At 41.4% G+C, this 17,976-nt stretch overlaps 1 long non-coding RNA gene across 1 annotated transcript in view; it reads left to right on the forward strand.

The window, feature by feature from the left end:
* LOC112395115 (uncharacterized) overlaps window positions 1-14,672 on the forward strand; it is a 64,765-nt gene extending 50,093 nt beyond the window's left edge. The window contains exon 4 of the long non-coding RNA XR_003002304.1: window positions 14,538-14,672. This is a non-coding gene — a long non-coding RNA (uncharacterized LOC112395115). The remainder of the gene's footprint in view (window positions 1-14,537) is intronic.
* The last annotated feature ends 3,304 nt before the right edge of the window (window positions 14,673-17,976 follow it).

The following is a 17,976-nucleotide window of genomic DNA, read 5'->3' on the forward strand; positions in this document are numbered from 1 at the left end:
TTTGTATTGTGTGTGTGTGTGTGTGTGTGTGTGTGTGTGTGTGTAACCATGAGGCTGCAAATTCTTCTATTCATCACTTTTACAATGACAGATCTAAGGGTGGGATTGGCTATGACCACAGGTATTCTTTTAAAACCCAATGGCCAGAAGCTGTGTATCACAGGAACTAGGAAGCTGCAAGGTGTCAGTTGTTTCTGTACCACTCTTCCTGGATCCACCCATATCTTCTTCCCTCTGCATTTTCCTATATTCCCTACTTGGCTAACCTGCTTTCTTACTCACCTCCTAGTTTCTGCTCTCCATCACTGCAGTAGATCAGATGTGTTCCCACAAAATTCATATGTTGAAAACCTAACCCCCAGTGTGATGGGATTAGGAGGTGAGGCTTTTGAGAGGTGATTAGGTCATGAGGGTGGAGCCCTCATGAATAGGATTAGTGCCCTTATAAAAGTGGCTGGAGAAAGTTTCCTTGTCCCTTCTGCCATGTGAGGACACAGCAAGAAGATGGCCATCTGTGAACCAGGAGGTGGGCCCTCCCAGACACCAAATCTGCCAGCACCTTGATCTTGGATTTCCCAGCCTTCAGAACTGTGAGAAGTGACCCAGTTTATAAACCACCCAGTCTACGATATTCTGTTATAGCAGTTCAAATGGCCAAAGATGATAAATTTGCCCAGTATCTGGCTTTTGCCTGCCATGTGGATCTAACTATACATGAACCTTCAGCTCCAACACCATCTGCCTGATTCAGAGTCTGTTTCTCAGTTCCAAATTCCTGCCTGGGAGGAGTGACAGCCCAGTTGAGAGCAGGTTCTGCCTCCCCCAATCCCTGCATTTGTAGTGGATAGTTGTCCCTTCTGAGCTGTGGGTGAGGCAGATTCTTTAAGAAGGGACTGTTGATGGGGAATAAATAATGGATATCTTCGGTACAGCAACACAAGTCCATGTAGTTCATGGTGACAATCAATATCAGGAAATTCCAGCTTTAGGTTAAGATGATATCTTGAGTTCATTTTTCCTCTAAAGGAGCTACACTAATCCTGCTAGCAGATTAGTGCAGAGAAGCCTACCCCAATATGCTGCATTCATTTCTGGACCTTTATGATCATAGAGCAAGTTCAAGGCTGAGATGCAGTCTAGTTTTTCCTAGTTTTCACCCAGCTTGGTCAAAATATTAATGCTTAACTTATAATGTCAAGGGTTGTCTTATCTATCATAAACTCTAAGAAAATTTTGGGGATGGTGCAGACTTGTAAAATGAAGATGAGCCAACTTTACTTTGTGGTGGTGCCTTAACTCTGGGGTATTGGCGATACTAGTTTTATTAGCATCAAAGCCATTAATTAATATTTATTGAGAGCAAATGAGGTATACTCGGGCTTCCCTGGTGGCGCAGTGGTTGAGAGTCCGCCTGCCGATGCAGGGGACACGGGTTCGTGCCCCGGTCCGGGAGGATCCCACATGCTGCGGAGTGGCTGGGCCCATGAGCCATGGCTGCTGAGCCTGCGCGTCTGGAGCCTGTGCTCCGCAACGGGAGAGGCCACAGCAGTGAGAGGCCCGTGTACCGCAAAAAAAAAAAAAAAAAAAAAAAAAAGAGGTATCCTCAATATGGCACAATGTAAAAAACAAAGTTCTTTGCTTCTAATATTTGTTGAATGTTCATCATATGAGACAATAGTCACTTCCATCGTTGAATTGGGAAATGAAAGCAAAACCATTTTTATGTAGATGAAAAGTTAAAGAAAAAAATCTATTTCTGTAGTTATTCTCTTAAATCAAGTTGGAGACTTCAGAAGTGCTGCTCATAAAATAAAACTTATATTTCATTGAAATATAGAAAGATGGAATTGACAGTGACCTTGGACCTAATCATAGTGTCTTGATTTTAGAGAGGAAGTTGAAGCCTAACGAAGGGGCTGAGTGACCAGTTCAAAGGTCACATGGCTAACGGGGTCTCTTTCCCTAAGAACACACTCCCTTGGTGACTCTGGTGTGAGGTGGTTAGATGCTCTTTAGGTAGAGTAGAAAGTTGCGTGGCAAGAGGACCCAACAATATTGCAAACTGGAGAGATTGCTTCCACATTATTTTTGGTGCTTCCTTCATTAGACGTCTTAAGAGTCCAAAAAACACTTGGCTAATGAGCAACTTTATATTATATTTAAAAAATCTTATTGTAGTTTATCTAAATGGGTTTGAAAATTTATGGACTTAAGTTCTTTTAGGTTTTTATTTTGAACCTTCAAGTTCTGTTTTTTTTTTTTCCCAGAAACATAAAACAAAGTCAAGCAGTTATCTAGGAATTATAAATTATTTAAGCAGGAGCTAGTGTGAAATAGGAGGAATATGTAAATATGAATCAAATCACAGACAAACAGGCTCAGGAATAAAGAATCCCCCAAAAACAAAGGTAGAGAAAGGGCCTTCTGAGTGGAGAACAAAACAGATTTTCTATAGATCAGAAACTTCATTCTGCAGTCATCTATCCTTTTTAAAAAATTGAGGCTATCATAGATACAGTAAAGTGTAACACTGATCTTAAGTGTTCATCTGGATAAATTTGTAATATATATAAATATTTTTATGTATATGTACATATTACACATATTTTACATATATGTACATATTTATGTATATATTTTACATACACACATATCTCCATGTAACCACCACCGAGATCAATACCCCCAACATCCCACGAGATATCCCTTTCCAGTATATACTTCATCCCTGCAAAGGTAACTGCTGTCTGACTGCCAACATCATTGAAGCATTAAATTTCTTATCTAAAACGAATTAAAGTTTTAAACCAGCAATGTTCCATAATTTATTTGCTGTTCATTAATTTTAATAAATATTTAATGACCACTCTATAATGAGTTTGCACAGGCACTGGAGTCTCAGTGATGAGTCAAAACCATCTCTCAGTATTATAGATGGTGCTAGGATCAGTCTTACTCTATTCTGAAAGTCTTTTTCTCCTTAATTTTGTTCTAATGGTGTATCTTTATGGAATGTATTACATATACGAACTTGTATTATCCTTTGTAGGTTTAATATTGGGTTTGAACCTTGAACACACTTTTTTGGGAAGTAGAACAGGTTTGCCTTTGAACACAGAACGACTGTGTCAACATCAGGATGCAACTGTTTCTCACATAACCTATTGGGAACTCTGGCTGTCAGGACCAAGCAGCCGTAGCCGTAGCACCGTTATCAACGAGGGGCAGTACATCCTAGTGAAGGCAAAGTGCCCAGATGGGATAAAGCATGTGATCTTGTTGTGGGTTCTGCCCTGAGTCACTGTGGTGAAGAAGGAGAGGGACCAGGCTGATGGTAGGAAGAGGTAGATGGAACGTCCCAGGGGAACACTGCATGGACAGCACCTGGCTGTATGTGGAAATAAATCTCCACACGTCATTTTATTTTTTGAAATATATTAGTTTTACTGTAATGACAAAATGGGCAGGTGAATCTTGACTGTTACATCAGAAGTGTACCTGCAGTCCCCATATTAAATGATGACTGGATTCTTACTGAGTGCATTTCTCCAGAAAGGAAGACACTCCAAATGTAACTATTTTTTTAAATATTCTTGTTAATTTATTAACAGAGAAGTACATTGGATTTATCATGTTCCTTTTTTTTTTATTCTTAGGTGGTTTTTATTTTTTTAACATCTTTATTGGAGTGTAATTGCTTTACAATGGTGTGTTAGTTTCTGCTGTATAACAAAGTGAATCAGCTCTACATATACATATATCCCCATATGTCCTCCCACCCTCCCTATCCCACCCCTCTAGGTGGTCACAAAGCACTGAGCTGATCTCCCTGTGCTATGCGGCTGCTTCCCACTAGCTATCTATTTACATTTGATAGTGTATATATGTCCATGCCACTCTCTCACTTTGTTCCAACTTACACTTCCCCCTCCCCGTGTCCTCAAGTCCATTCTCTACGTCTGCATCTTTATTCCTGTCCTGCCCCTAGGTTCTTTAGAACCTTTTTTTTTTTTTAGATTCCATGTATATGTGTTAGCATATGGTATTTTTTTTTTCTCTTTCTGACTTACTTCACTCTGTATGACAGACTCTAGGTCCATCCACCTCACTGCAAATAACTCAATTTCGTTTCATTTTATGGCTGAGTAATAGTCCATTGTATATATGTGCCACATCTTCTTTCCCCATTTATCTGTTGATGGACATTTAGGTTGCTTTCATTTCTTGGCTATTGTAAATAGTGCTGCTATGAACATTGGGGTACAAGTATCTTTTCGAATTATGGTTTTCTCTGGATATATGCCCAGGAGTGGGATTGCTGGATCACATGGTAACTCTATTTTTAGTTTTTTAAGGAACCTCCATACTGTTTTCCATAGAGGCTGCACCAATTTACATTCCCACCAACAGTGCAGGAGGGTTCCCTTTTCTCCACACTCTCTGCAGCATTTATTGTTTGTAGATTTTTGGATGATGGCCATTCTGACCGGTGTGAGGTGAAACCTCATTGTAGTTTTGATTTGCATTTTTCTAATGATTAGTGATGTTGAGCATCCTTTGATGTGTTTGTTGGCAATCTGTATGTCTTCTTTACTCCAAAGGTAGCTATTAATTACAGGTACTATTCTGGGCAGGTGTTCCTGGATATCTCAGCCCTATCATAGGCAGTCAGCTCTGTTAGCACTGAATTTAGATGTTTTTAGAAAGTAGAAAAACATATTTTCAGTTTTCTGTGATATGAAAAGAAAAAGAGATGTCTACTTCCATTCTTTCTGAAGAAAACAATGAGCACAGCTGAAGACAAACTCATCTGTCTCCATAGTAAATGGCTTCTGGAAGGTGGGAGTTGATGCATAAAGCTGTACGGGATCTCTGAAAGTGATCAACAGACTTGCCATTTATCATTTACCAGAAAGGCTTGGGAAGGAAATAGTGGAGGAATTCACAGACTAATGTTCCAAGGAGCTGTTGAGAGTTTGCTGTCTCTCTTTTTTTTCCTTGGAGCGAATGGGAGGCTGCCCAGATGAACGTTTATTTCAGACAGTTAAATAGAGGGAGTCATGATTGACCTGTTTTCATGTTATCCTTTCTTGGTTTGACATAGAAAATCTCCTGGAATTGGGCTAATTTACAAATGAAGGGGTTTATTTTCCCTTTGGTTTGTGGACATAATTGTCCCCATTAACTTTAATGGGACTTCTGGGGCCCGGTCTGAAGGGAGAAGGATGGCTTAGCCTGCAGAGCTGGTTCTCGGCTATTAAATCCATAGGGAGGAAATGCAGGGCGCATTTCCACACCCAAAGTCTCCACTGTGAAGAAAACAGAAGCTGTTTGAAAGCATTCACATTTTGCTCTATCGACGCCTTAAAAAGAAATAAAATGAAAGGCGATGTGCACAGGGACAATTTATGTGCCGTTGAAAAGATTAAGGATCGTCTTAAAAACACCGCGAACATTTCGTCATGAGCAGTGGGGATGCATGTAGCAATAAATGCGCACCGACAACGCGGAGCCCAGCTTCTGCATCTTGTAACCAATGTAAGTCCATATCCAAAAGGTCAGGTTGACCAATAAAAACTTCCATAAAACTCAGAGAGTGGCAATCTAATCTGCTGAGAAGTGAATATGAGATATTATCAGGGAAGTAGCTCACAGTGAGGGTCTCTGGTTTTCTCTTTTGAAGAATATACATCAAAAGTGCTATATGCATCTGGACAAGATAATGAAGTTTCATTTAATTATGAAATTGGCTTTATTAATGGTGTAGGCATCACATGAGATTGTGTACTATGTGAAAATGACAAAGGGCTCAGGGGGAAGAGAACTCTACTTGGCTTTTAATTCATTTCTGCAAACGTTAGTCGTCTTGTTCATTGCCAGGCCAGGTTAGACACTCAGTAGCTTTTGTTTAATGAAACAATGAGTGATTGGGTGCTTACGACGTGCAGTGAACTGTCCTAATCAGGACAGTCAAGTGTGACCCTTGCTTTCAAGAAAACACAGTCTAATAGATACACATATACAACTAGAGCGCCCTTTTTCCATCTCTACTGTTTTAAATCCAGACACAGAGCATATTATCCTAAGTGCAGTATTTTAAAGAAGAATCGATTAGATATCGTGGGAGAAAGCGCAAGGGAGTGATGCATTCTGTCTGAAGGTCATCTGGGGAGGCTTCCCAGAGGAAACACCAGTTGACTTAAGACATCTTGTGATAGGGAGGAAAAGGAAAACATGAGCAGAGGATCAGAGACGAGAAGATGCACATCCTTTTCAGGATATAGCAAATAGTCTAAGCTTTGTGGGCACGGCTAATTGGGTCTGTGTGGGGGAACAAGGGTAGGTAGAGGCAGGTGGAGGATGGTGGAGGCATAAGTTCCAATCACATTGCAAAGGATCTTGAATATCACATGAAGGACTGTGGCTGTTTTTCTCTTTTTTAAATGATGGAATATTTGATATTTTTTAAAGGAAATAAGGTGATGTCAGGATTTAATCAGAGTTTTAGAAGGATGACTCTAACATCAGTGTAGAGAACATGTTGAGAGGGGAAAAACAAGACTGTAGACAATAATGTTCATTATAGTGGCAAGAATATTGATAAGTTTAGAATAACTTTGGTGATGATGAGGATGATTTGAACAAGAGTAGGATTATTGGCAACAGGGATGGGAAAGTATTCTGCCCAACTATTCATCCACTCTTACACCCATCCATCCATCCATCCATCCATCCATTCATCCACCTATCCATCCATCCATCCACCTATCCATCCATCCATCCACCTATCCATCCATCCATCCATCCATCCATGCATGCATGCATGCATGCATCCATCCATCCATTTGCTCGATCAACAGATATTTATGAAGTGCTATAGCCAGTACCAATGCTTCCTAAACAGCCATTTTCTCTCCTTCATTTTCCCAACCAAACTTGCTTTCTTTCTGATATTGGGTGACCATGTCCTTTTAGAGAGGCTGAGCTCTTTTTCAGTTCCAGGCAGTTGATCTCAATGAGTCTAAATGATTCATTCATTCATTCATTCAGTATTTATTGGGTACTTTTTAGGGTACACGCACTGTTTTCAGAACTGGGGCTACAGGAGTGAGATGGATAATAATGATTCCTACCTCCAGTTAAGATGCTCACACTCTATTGTTGGAGATATTTACCTTGACTAGATAGACTGCATCAAAATTCACTTGTTATGTTCATCCATACCTTAAGCTTTTCTCCTGAGTGCATATTTGCAGTTAGGCAGGACCATAGTGACCATTTCTGGCCAATGCGCTGTGGATGGAACTTCACTTCTGGACAAGTGTTTTCCTCTTCAGTTATTCTGAATGAATAGACCCCATGCTCTTGTTGGTACAGGTATAAGAATCACTGTTAGCTGGGATCTCTGAGTCTGCATGGAAGACATGTGTCCTGGAGGGTCACCATTACCTGAGCAGATTTTGCTTGAAAGAGCAATAAGCCTTTGTTTACAAATAATTAAGATTTGGGGAGTTGATTGTTACCGTAACATAACCTAGCCTAATCTGACTAATAGGATGATTAATGCTGGTATTCAGGTGTGAGCTGAGTGCCATAGGAGCCCCAGGAAGGGAGGAACTCACTGTCTGAGGGAGTCAAAAGGAGAACTTCGGAGGTGATAACTTGATCTGGGTCAGGAAAAATGACCAGGAGTTAGCTAGGCAGATAGGCAAGTGAGAGACTCCCATGTAGTGGAAACATCCTGGGCAACGGCTTGGGGACTTGAAATAGATGTTGGGAGAACCATGCATGGATTTCTTTAGCTGCATGTAGAGTGCGTGGCTGGGAGAATGGCCTCTGTCAGCCCAGGAGTTCAGTTCATTACCACCCAGCGCCTTCCCAGCAGCTGAGTATAGATGGTGGAAGACAGCAAGAGTCCCGAGTAAAAGGAGCTGATCAAATGTCAGAGCTTAATCATGAAAATTAGGAGTAGAATTAAGATTTTCCTTTCCACTTCAGATTTTCAGCCTTTGCTGTCACTAAATACCATTAAGTGAAGTGATACAACCTATTAGGGTCTTTCAGACAGTTCTCTCTAGACTCATGGAGATCTCTTTAGGGAGATTAAACTTTGGAACCAATGGTGTAAATAGGAATTATCCAGGCAGAATTAACAAGAGTAGGTGGATGCCATTTGAGTTGTATATATTTATAGTCTATAAAAGGAAACCTAAAAATACCCTTAGAACAGTGATATGTTCTGTGGCAGATTTAGTTCTCTAGAAGGGGACAATTACACCATTCACCAAGCATAATTATTTTTAAAATGTCTTCTCTAGGCCTCACAAACTTTATAATAAAGAAGTACATGCTGTCATGCAAATTGTTAGATGTCTCAAGGAAATGAATTGGCTAGAAAATACTCTTTAGTCACTTTGCAAAACTAAGGAGAACTTTGCTCTTCCAGCTTTTATTTTTCATGGTATTGATTAACTTATTTTTGAGTTGATCACAAGCTAGATGTAATCTAAAAAGTAATACACAAATGCAACAAATTGGGTTATCCCTCTTTTTTTTTCTCATAAAAAACAAACCATCAAACATGGGAACTAATAAGTGATTTCCCAACACTCAAGACTACAAACTTTTGTACTTGAAAGCAGGAATGTGCTAGTAATTTTTATATTTCTCCCGGAGCCTAGTGCAAGCCAATCAAATAAGTTAATTTATTTAATCCCAACAAATATTCACCAGTGCCTACTCTGAGCCATGCAGTGTTCTAAGTGCTGGGGGTACATACAATGGTCAACAAACTGGACACAAATGGTGCCTTAAGAAACTTGCAATTGAGTGGGGGGAAAGAGATGAAAGATAAATGTAAATAATGTGGCTATAAAAAATGTAAATAATGTCAGACGGTGGTGAGGGCTATGGAAAACCATACATCAGGGAAGGGGTAGAGTTTACTGGGGGTTGTTTGCTGTTATATGCAGAGTGGTTGGGGAGGCTTCACCTTGATAAGGTGACATTTGTACAGAGACTTGAAGAAAATGAGCTAAAGACCATGTGGATGTCTGGGGAAAGAGATAGTCAGGCAGAAGGAGCAGTTGTGCAGAGACCTTGAGATGGCATGTGCTTGGCATGTTGTAGCAACAGCAAGGAGGCCAGGGGGATGGGAGGGGAGTGAACAAGTGGCAGAATAATGGGATGTAAGATCAGAGCGGTCTTGGGATCAGATCCTATAGGGCTTGTAAGTCTCTCTAGGAACTTTGGCTTTTATGCTGAGTGTTAAGGGGAGCCACTGAAGGCTTCAAGAGGAGTGTGTGCTCTGGCTCTTATGGGCTGAAATGTGTCCCCCTGAAATTCACAAGTTGAAGTCCAAACCCCCAGTACCTCAGAATGTGACTGTATTTGGAGATGGGGCCTTTAAGACCAAATTTAGGTAAAATTGGGTCATATGGGTGGACCCTAATCTAATAGGACCGGTGCCCTTATAACAGGAGGGGATTAGGACACAGACATGCGCAGAGGGAAGACGATGTGAAGACACAGGAAGAAGACAGCCACCCACAGGCCAAGGAGAGAAGCTTCAGGAGGAGCCAACCCTGCCCACACCTTGATCTTGGAGTTCTGGCCTCCAAAACTGTGAAGAAATAAATATCTGTGTTTAAGCCCCCCAGACACTTGTACTTTGTTATGGCAGACCCGAGCAGACTAAGGCACTGACCTTCCTTTTCAAACAAGGTCATTCTATCCTCTGCGTGAGTGCAGAATGTAATGGGCAGGGCAAAAGCTGGAAGAACAGGTAGATGCTATTTTGATTATCCAGGTGAGATTTGCTGGTGCTTAGTTCTGAGAGGTAGAAGTGGAGGAGGTATGAGGTGGTTAGATTTGGGATCTATTTTGAAGGTAGAACAGATGGAATTTGCTCTTGGCTGAGGTACTGGATGTGAGACCAAGAGAGGACACAGGATGGTCTCTAAGGTTTGGGGTGTGAGCAATTAGGAAAACGACATTACTGTTTTCTGAGATGGGAAGGACAGGGCGAGGAGGGGGTTGGGAGGGCAGTGTGGGAATCAGGACTAAGGTCTGGTTGCGTGACTCTGACATGCCTGTTAGAGACCCAGTAAATGCATTGCCAGTGCCAGGTAATAGGAAATAGAGTTTCAAGAGCCTTTGTCTAGGGCTTCCCTGGTGGCGCAGTGGTTGAGAGTCCGCCTGCCGATGCAGGGGACATGGGTTCATGCCCCGGTCCAGGAAGATCCCACATGCCGCGGAGCGGCTGGGCCCGTGAGCCAAGGCCGCTGAGCCTGCGCGTCCGGAGCCTGTGCTCCACAACGGGAGAGGCCACAACAGTGAGAGGCCCGCGTGCCGAAAAAAAAAAAAAAAAAATCCTTTGTCTACCTAGTACCCAGTAGGCGATTGTACAGTGCCCGTTGGATAAGTGAATGGATGAAACTGAAGGTGAGGATTCTAGCTTTGCTCCTTTCTTGTCTTTGGAAAAGCACATTATCTCCCTCTTTGCATCTGAAAACAATTTAATCCTACTGCAGAATCATCTTGCTTCAAGCTATATTTTTACAAATTATGATGTGATGGCAGCTCAGGGGTTCATGTTGTAAAAATATGTTGCATTACTGTTTTGAGGGAATTTTCCAAATGTAGTAAAATAGGACACATAATTTGAATAACAAAACATTGGATGTCCTATCATTTCTGGAACATGGTCCTTCTCTCCCACTAAGCTTTTAGTTCATCTTGTCCCCTCAGGTCTGTCCACATCAGAGCCTCCAAGGGAAGTACCCTTCAAGTGTTACCCGGTGCTGACAAGGCTAACGGTGGCCACTCACATGACTCTGCCCATAACATGGTGCAAATTTGCTTCAAAATAATGCATAGTGTCCTCTAAAGGAGTTAGAACAGGCTAGAGAAATTTCAAAATTCTACCCAGCTGACACACTGTGACACAAATATTTTATGGATGAATTTTTTTCCAGCTGTGATTGTTTTCCCTTGATACTCTTTGAATACCATTTAAAACTTACAGAAAACTTTCAAGAATAGTGCAGGAAACTCCTGAATACCCTTTACGCAGAATCACCAATTATTTACCTTTTATCCACCTCTCTTTCTTTGTACACACATACACACATTTTTTTCCTGAATTATATGAAAGTTGGAGGCATCATCCCCTTTTAAATACTTTGTCATGCATTTCCGTAAAATATAAATATTCTGTTATAAAATCATGCTATCATGATCAAAATCAAGACATTTACCATTAATAAAGTGCTGTTATTAAGTCTACAGTCCGTATTTAGTTTTTTCATAGATGACAATAATGTCCTTTCTAGCCATTTCTTTTCTGATCATTTTTTTTAAATTGAAGTATAATTGACTTACAGTGTTGTGTTAGTTTCAGGTATGCAGCAAAGTGATTCAGTTATACATACATATATATTTATTTTTTCAGATTCTTTTCCCTTATAGGTTATTACAAAATACTGAGTATAGTTCCCTGTGCTATACAGTAGGTCCCTGTTGGTTATCTATTTTATGTATAGTAATGTGTATATGTTAACACCAAACTCCTAATTTATCTCTCCCCCCTTCCCCCTTTGGTAACCATAAGTTTGTTTTCTATGTCTGTGGGTTTTCTGATCATTTTTAATCTGATGATCCAAGATCACAGATTACCTTTGTTTGTTCTAGCTTGTTTTCCTTTAATCTAGTTTCTCAGCCTGCCTTTATGTTCTTGATCTTGACATTTTTGAAAAGTAGAGGCCATTTATTTTGTAGAATGGCTTTCTATTTGACTTGTCTGCTATTTCCTCGTAACTAGATTCGGGTTCTGCATTTGGCAGGAATAGCATGGAAGTACTGTGTCCTTCTTGGTGCATCGTATCAGGAGGCACAGGTCTGTTTGTTTTAATTTTGGTGATGGTGACTTTGCTCACTTGGTAAGCATAGCATTTCCCAGGTGTCTTCCTTGTAAAGGTACTATTGCGCCCTTTGTAGTGTCTAAGAGATTTGTAGGGAGATACCGTGAGACATGTAAATACCCTGCTTCTCATCAAGCTTTCCCCTGCTGGTTTTAGTATCTCTCCATGAGTTTCTGTCTCTAGGTTGAATGACTTTTATTGGTTATCTTTGATGAGTTTCTCTCTCCTGATTGATTAAAGTGTATGACATCTCTTGAACTCAACATTTGCAGGATTATTTCTTCCTAGATCTGTGTGTAGAGCTCAATGAATCATGACTGAAGTACACATGTAATCACAGCATTCATTACTTATAAAGTCCATGATTAATTAAAATATCTGACAAGGTGTCATAAAATGAATGGACCCCCTGGGAAGCCAAAGGGGTCTGTTGCAAGCCTTATTTAAAATTTGAAGACCATCTTACAGCATTGACAGTTCTGTATATGTAGAATGTGTATGACCTACATATACTTCTGGATGGTCTAAAAGAAGTTATTAAAAGAAGTTATAAAATCAATTCCTGATATGGGTTTGCTTTGTTTTCTTTGATCTTTTCCACTCAACAATATTCCATTTAAGTTTTAGTAAATTGAAGTGCTGCATAGCTAAATGTAAAAATGCCACTTTCTAAGCAATTTTAAGAAACTTTATTTCTTATGACAACACAGAAATTACATAAATGCTGTCACCGCCCACATGCATATATGATGCCCTTTTCCTCCTCTTCCTGTTACATAAGTTTTATATTATAGGGAGCACACATTGCACTTTTTTTCCTCCTTGGTTTTTTTCCTAAATAACAACTACGCCATACCATGAAAACCAAATTGAGGCGCAAATTATTTATGTGTTTAAATGATAATTCAGGCAAAACAGTGAAGATTATTGACCCAAGTATATTGGATCAATTCACAAACAATGTCTTATACGTAATAAAATTACTTTGTAAATATTCAACAAAATGAAAAAAAAAAATCTCAGTTCTTAGTTCTCCTGTGTATCATCTCCCTGGCTTCCAGGTTACCACGTTTTATCAGGCGGCTGTAACATTTCATGTTAATTCTGCCCTAGCATGGGGCCAAATGATTGGAGCTCTCCTGGCCTTGGCCATCTAGGATCTGTTCACCAAGGGCTGGCCCTACCCCCAGCCTCTGTCCAGCCCACCTAGGTACCCACACAGACTCGGGCTTGCGTGAGAGGTCTGAGGAAAGGAAAGAACAGAGCAGGGACTCACCTACCTGGGTGGTGAGTACAGAGCCACGGAATGCTCTCACTGTGCTGTCTGCCCGGGCTTTTTGCAGGACCACAGGCTGAGTGAGGCAGAACCGGGTTTTTGTTTGCATGCTGTCGCGGGGTTTGTAAGCCAGTGTCGAGCGTCACTTCCAGCGAGGAACGTCAGAGACTGAGAATTTTTAATGTGCTCTTCTATTGCAAGACTGAACTCACAATCTGTTAGCAGACAGCAAGAGACAAGTTATTAGACTCTGATCTTTGTTGTATGCATTTAAAATGGGAACTCCTGAGTTACAGTTGGATTATAGTGGAAAGGATGGGGGATGCAGAAACAGACCAAAGTAGGGGAGCATTTCATTATGAGGACGGCCCAGAGTTAAATCCTTTCGTAGGATGTGAGATCCAGTAAATATTCAAAGGGAGTACAGATACACAGACCTTCAGACCTTGTTCTCAGGCTGGGATTATCATTTTGAGGAACCTGTAGCTTCCTTAATGTGGACTGAATGTTATGGCACCACAAACGGCTTTCTTTCCAGTGTGTTCTGAACTTACCGTGCTTTAATGTATAGGAGCAGCAAATCCAGCACCACATGAATGAAATAATTCTTTTATAATATTTGGCCAAAGGCCGGGATGTTGAATAGTCCATACGATGTATATGCTCTCTTGACATATGTGTTTATCTACTTGGTAACATGTACAGCAGTGTTCTTAAAGCATTCAAATATTCACTGCTCTTTAGAGGAACGAAGAGTTCAGTCACGCAATAATTTCTTTATGCAAAATCAAACAAAGCATTTATAGATTCAAAGTGAGATCCTTGCCCTCTTTGGGAGATTGCTCACGGAGCCAGCAGTGTCTGGCTGCCTGTGTCGGTTGCCTCCACCGATACTGTTCCCCTTCAATGCCTGTTTATTGAACTAGTGGGCTAATAGGTCACTGTTTTGTTAAGTGGAAGAGTTTATGGGCAGCTGGATGGTCAATAACATTGACCATTCATAAGTCAAATAATTAAGTTAAAGGAAGCCCACACAAGGTAAGCTGACAGTCGCATAGAAAGTAACTTCCCATGGACACTTAACTGTACCATTTATTTTGCTAGACTCCAGGCTATTCTGGGATTAGTTTGGAGTGGTAGCTTTGGATTTTGGAATGTGGAGTAATACACATCACAGATGTAACTGGGCATTTGTATTGGTTCTGCCACTAGAGTGACATGGGGCTGTCACATTTAGTGAGCTGGTCATTCCCCAAGGGTACTCCACAGGGTACTTCTGAAGTTGCCAGGACTCAGACAGGAAAACCGAAACCACTACCGCACACCTTACGTTCCTACAGAGCTTTAGAAGTTTTAAAGAAGAGTTCTCAGACTTCCCTGGTGGCGCAGTGGTTAAGAACCCAAGACACAGGTTCGAGCCCTGGTCTCGGAAGATCCCACATGCCATGGAGCAACTAAGCCCGCGAGCCACAACTGCTGAGCCCATCTGCCGCAACTACTGAAGCCCGTGCGCCTAGAGCCCATGCTCCGCAACAGGAGAAGCCACCACCCACGTGGAGAAGCCCATGTACCACAACGAAGAGTAGCCTCTGCTCACTGCAACTAGAGAAAGCCCGCGTGCAGCAATGAAGGCCTATTGCAACCAAAAATAAATAAATAAATTTATTAAAAAAAAAAAAAAGAAGAGTTCTTTGCTGGCCGTATCTGCTGGGGAGGGCAGGAATGTTCTCACAGTCTTTTCTCACCTTCTCTCCATGGCAAGACCAAGGGCAAGGAAGCAAAAAACCCATTACTGAACAGAGGGAATCGTTGCTGTCAGTGGGGCTTGGAGAACACAGGCCCTTAATTGTAGCAAAGGGAACGTCACTCCATATGCTCTTGATAAAAACTGATTGTGTCTTGGAATTCCCCGGTAAAGGATGTCTGAGGGAGACTCAGAAACCAGTAGCAATTCACCTGCCAATAGATTTAACGATGAAGTTATTAATTCACATCAAATAACATATAGTTTAGAATAGAACATCGCTGAAAAAAATCACAAACATCTATCTTCCCCCAAATTTAGATAGCATATAAGCGATCATAAAATTATCTACAATTTTCTTACTATGGTCCAGTAAAATTTAAAAATTGAAACAAACAAGAATTTTTTTTTTAATTGTCCATAATCCCATGACTCAGGAAAAAATCATTGGTTGTTGTTCTTTATGGTTTTATTTCCAAGGACATCTGTGTTTCTCTGACGCAGGCTAGCAGCCGTGTGAGCCATGCGATTCCGCTTTGGCTAATTTCTCTTGCTAGTAAGGAGCTGTCCAGATTTCTAGTTACTTCCAATGATCTCCCTGCTGAGGGTGGCTCAGTGGAAGGTGGGAGGATGGTACCATTTTTGGCCAAATGGTAGGAAAGAAAAGGAGAATAATAGGTATTGGTTCTTAAAGATGATCTCTTTCAGCCAGAGATAAACTGCTGCCTATAACATGACACAACAAACCTAGGACAAAGCTAGAGCACAACCAGGGCCCGAGACTTTATATCCTTCATTGTTTGTTCTTCATCCTCTTGGCCGACACCGGGAATTCTGGCAATGGCGGACGTAGTCTTCAACTTGGCTCAGTCTCTCTTTGTCTTCATCTCAACTCAAAGCAGTAACTTTCTTGCTTCCTATCCTGGTCCTAAGAGGAATGGATTTTCTGCATGGGAGCATCTCCACTTAAGTCTTTGGTGTTTTAAGCAGAGTTTTAGTTGAAAATGTAGCCAGTGTTTGTATTTTGGCATTTAGTGTTCAATTCAGCTTAATTCTCATAATAACAAATGAGCGACAGAGGGGTCATTTGAGAGGACAAGACTAAAGGGGCAGGTAAAAAAGAGACCATCACCCACTGGAGGTCAGGTGGCCATAGACAGGGTGAAGGGCAAGCAGATGAGAGGCATTCATAGGGATGGTGTGAAGGTAGAAGTCAAGGACATGCAAAAATAAGAGGGATCAAGAAGCTCAGTGAAAGGGTCTGGGCTCAAGAGAATCCGGGTCCAGACATTTCTTCCATCTAATTTTGTAATTTAAAAATCGTGGTAGGGGGCTTCCCTGGCGGCGCAGTGGTTGGGAGTCCACCTGCCGCTGCAGGGGACGTGGGTTTGTGCCCCGGTGCGGGAAGATCCCACATGCCGCGGAGCGGCTGGGCCCGTGAGCCATGGCCGCTGAGCCTGCACGTCCGGAGCCTATGCTCCGCAACGGGAGAGGCCACAACAGTGAGAGGCCCGCGTACCGCAAAAAAAAAAAAAAAAAAATCGTGGTAGGGTGTGGGAATGCCCTGGCGGTCCAGTGGTTAGGACTCGGTGCTTTCACTGCTGGGGGCCCAGGTTCAACCCCTGGTCTGGGAACTGAGATCTTAAAAGCCTCATGGTGCAGCCAAAAAAAAAAAACAACAACAAAAAATAGCGGTACGGTATTGATTTTTATTGAAATGTAATTTCTTTTTTGAGGCTATTGAAACACACCTAGGACTGACCGTTGTCATCATTTCCCTGGTCAATTAACCTTTATAATGAACATATCTAAACTTCGTATGATATTTGTAGTCTTCAAGCCGGTTCCTTGAGGTGTAAGTATATTTAATAATATTCTCATTTTATAATAATCCACAGAAATAGGCTGACACTTTAGAATTCAGCATGACTGTGTCAAGAGTGGAAAATATGTTTTCTGTTAAGTTAAGAAAAAGGAGTTCATGGTCAAATGAGTGTTCAAATATAAATAAGAGTTAGAATGAAGAAAAAATCCAGAGAGGGGTATAAAATGTACTCTGTTGGCAGTGGTGCTAATTATGACTTTGACGGCCAGGAAAAATATTATAGTGTTTCCCATGCCTTCCAGAGGCTAATATCACAATTTATGGAGCATATAAAATGTTGTATTTAAACTCCTGGGAAATTTTAAAGCTGTATATACCAAGATAATACTTGAGAAAATAAAGAATCTTGTGTTTTAATTCTACGAGACACTATAAAAGTTGTTAATGTGAAAGAGTTCACGGCTCCTGTCGGTCCCCTTTGCCTCATCTTCTCCTCCAACCCCACTTCTTCTGAAGTAAAAAAGGACAAAAGCCACATGCACAGATTCTGGGAAAAGACAACTTCCCGGAGGTGGAGGGAGTTAGGAGATATGGATGGAGCATCAACAGGCGTGGGAGGCAAAGATAGGACCAGAAATGGGTGGTTTGGGGGATGAGGTTAGAGGGCAGAAGAGTGAGCGAGCCCTGGGGGTGGAGGAGGCAGAGAAGTCTGAAGGAGAGAAGAGCCCAGCAAGAGCTGCAGGGGTTTTTCTGACCTTCCTTAAACGTCTGAGAGAGAAATGAGGATGTTAATTCCCATCTGGGCCATTCTTCTTTGACTGGGACCCTGATCCACCATGGTGCAGTGAGGGTCAGGGCCACATAAGGACTGTTAGATCCAAGGGACAGGAGACCAGCACCACCCTAACTAGATCCACGTTGGAGGACAGAAGCCCGCTGATTCCAAGGTGTGTTGTCTTATTTAACCCTCATAACAACAGGCATTCCTGGACCTTTTGAACTGGTGAGGGAAACTGTTCATTTCAGTCATAGGGTTCTTCTTCTTCTTCTTTTAAACGCTTTGGAAACTCTCTCAACGGGAAATGTCCTCTCCAAGCCCAGAACTGTTAATCCTTTTGCAGGCTGACTTTGTGCCTTATTCCAAGAAGAGAACATTGACAGTAAATTCAGTGTCCCCTTAAATTACCCCTTTATTTAAACCTTTAAATGT

This window comes from Neophocaena asiaeorientalis, unplaced genomic scaffold (assembly GCF_003031525.2).
Source record: "Neophocaena asiaeorientalis asiaeorientalis breed wild unplaced genomic scaffold, Neophocaena_asiaeorientalis_V1.1 scaffold889, whole genome shotgun sequence".
NCBI lineage: Eukaryota > Metazoa > Chordata > Mammalia > Artiodactyla > Phocoenidae > Neophocaena > Neophocaena asiaeorientalis.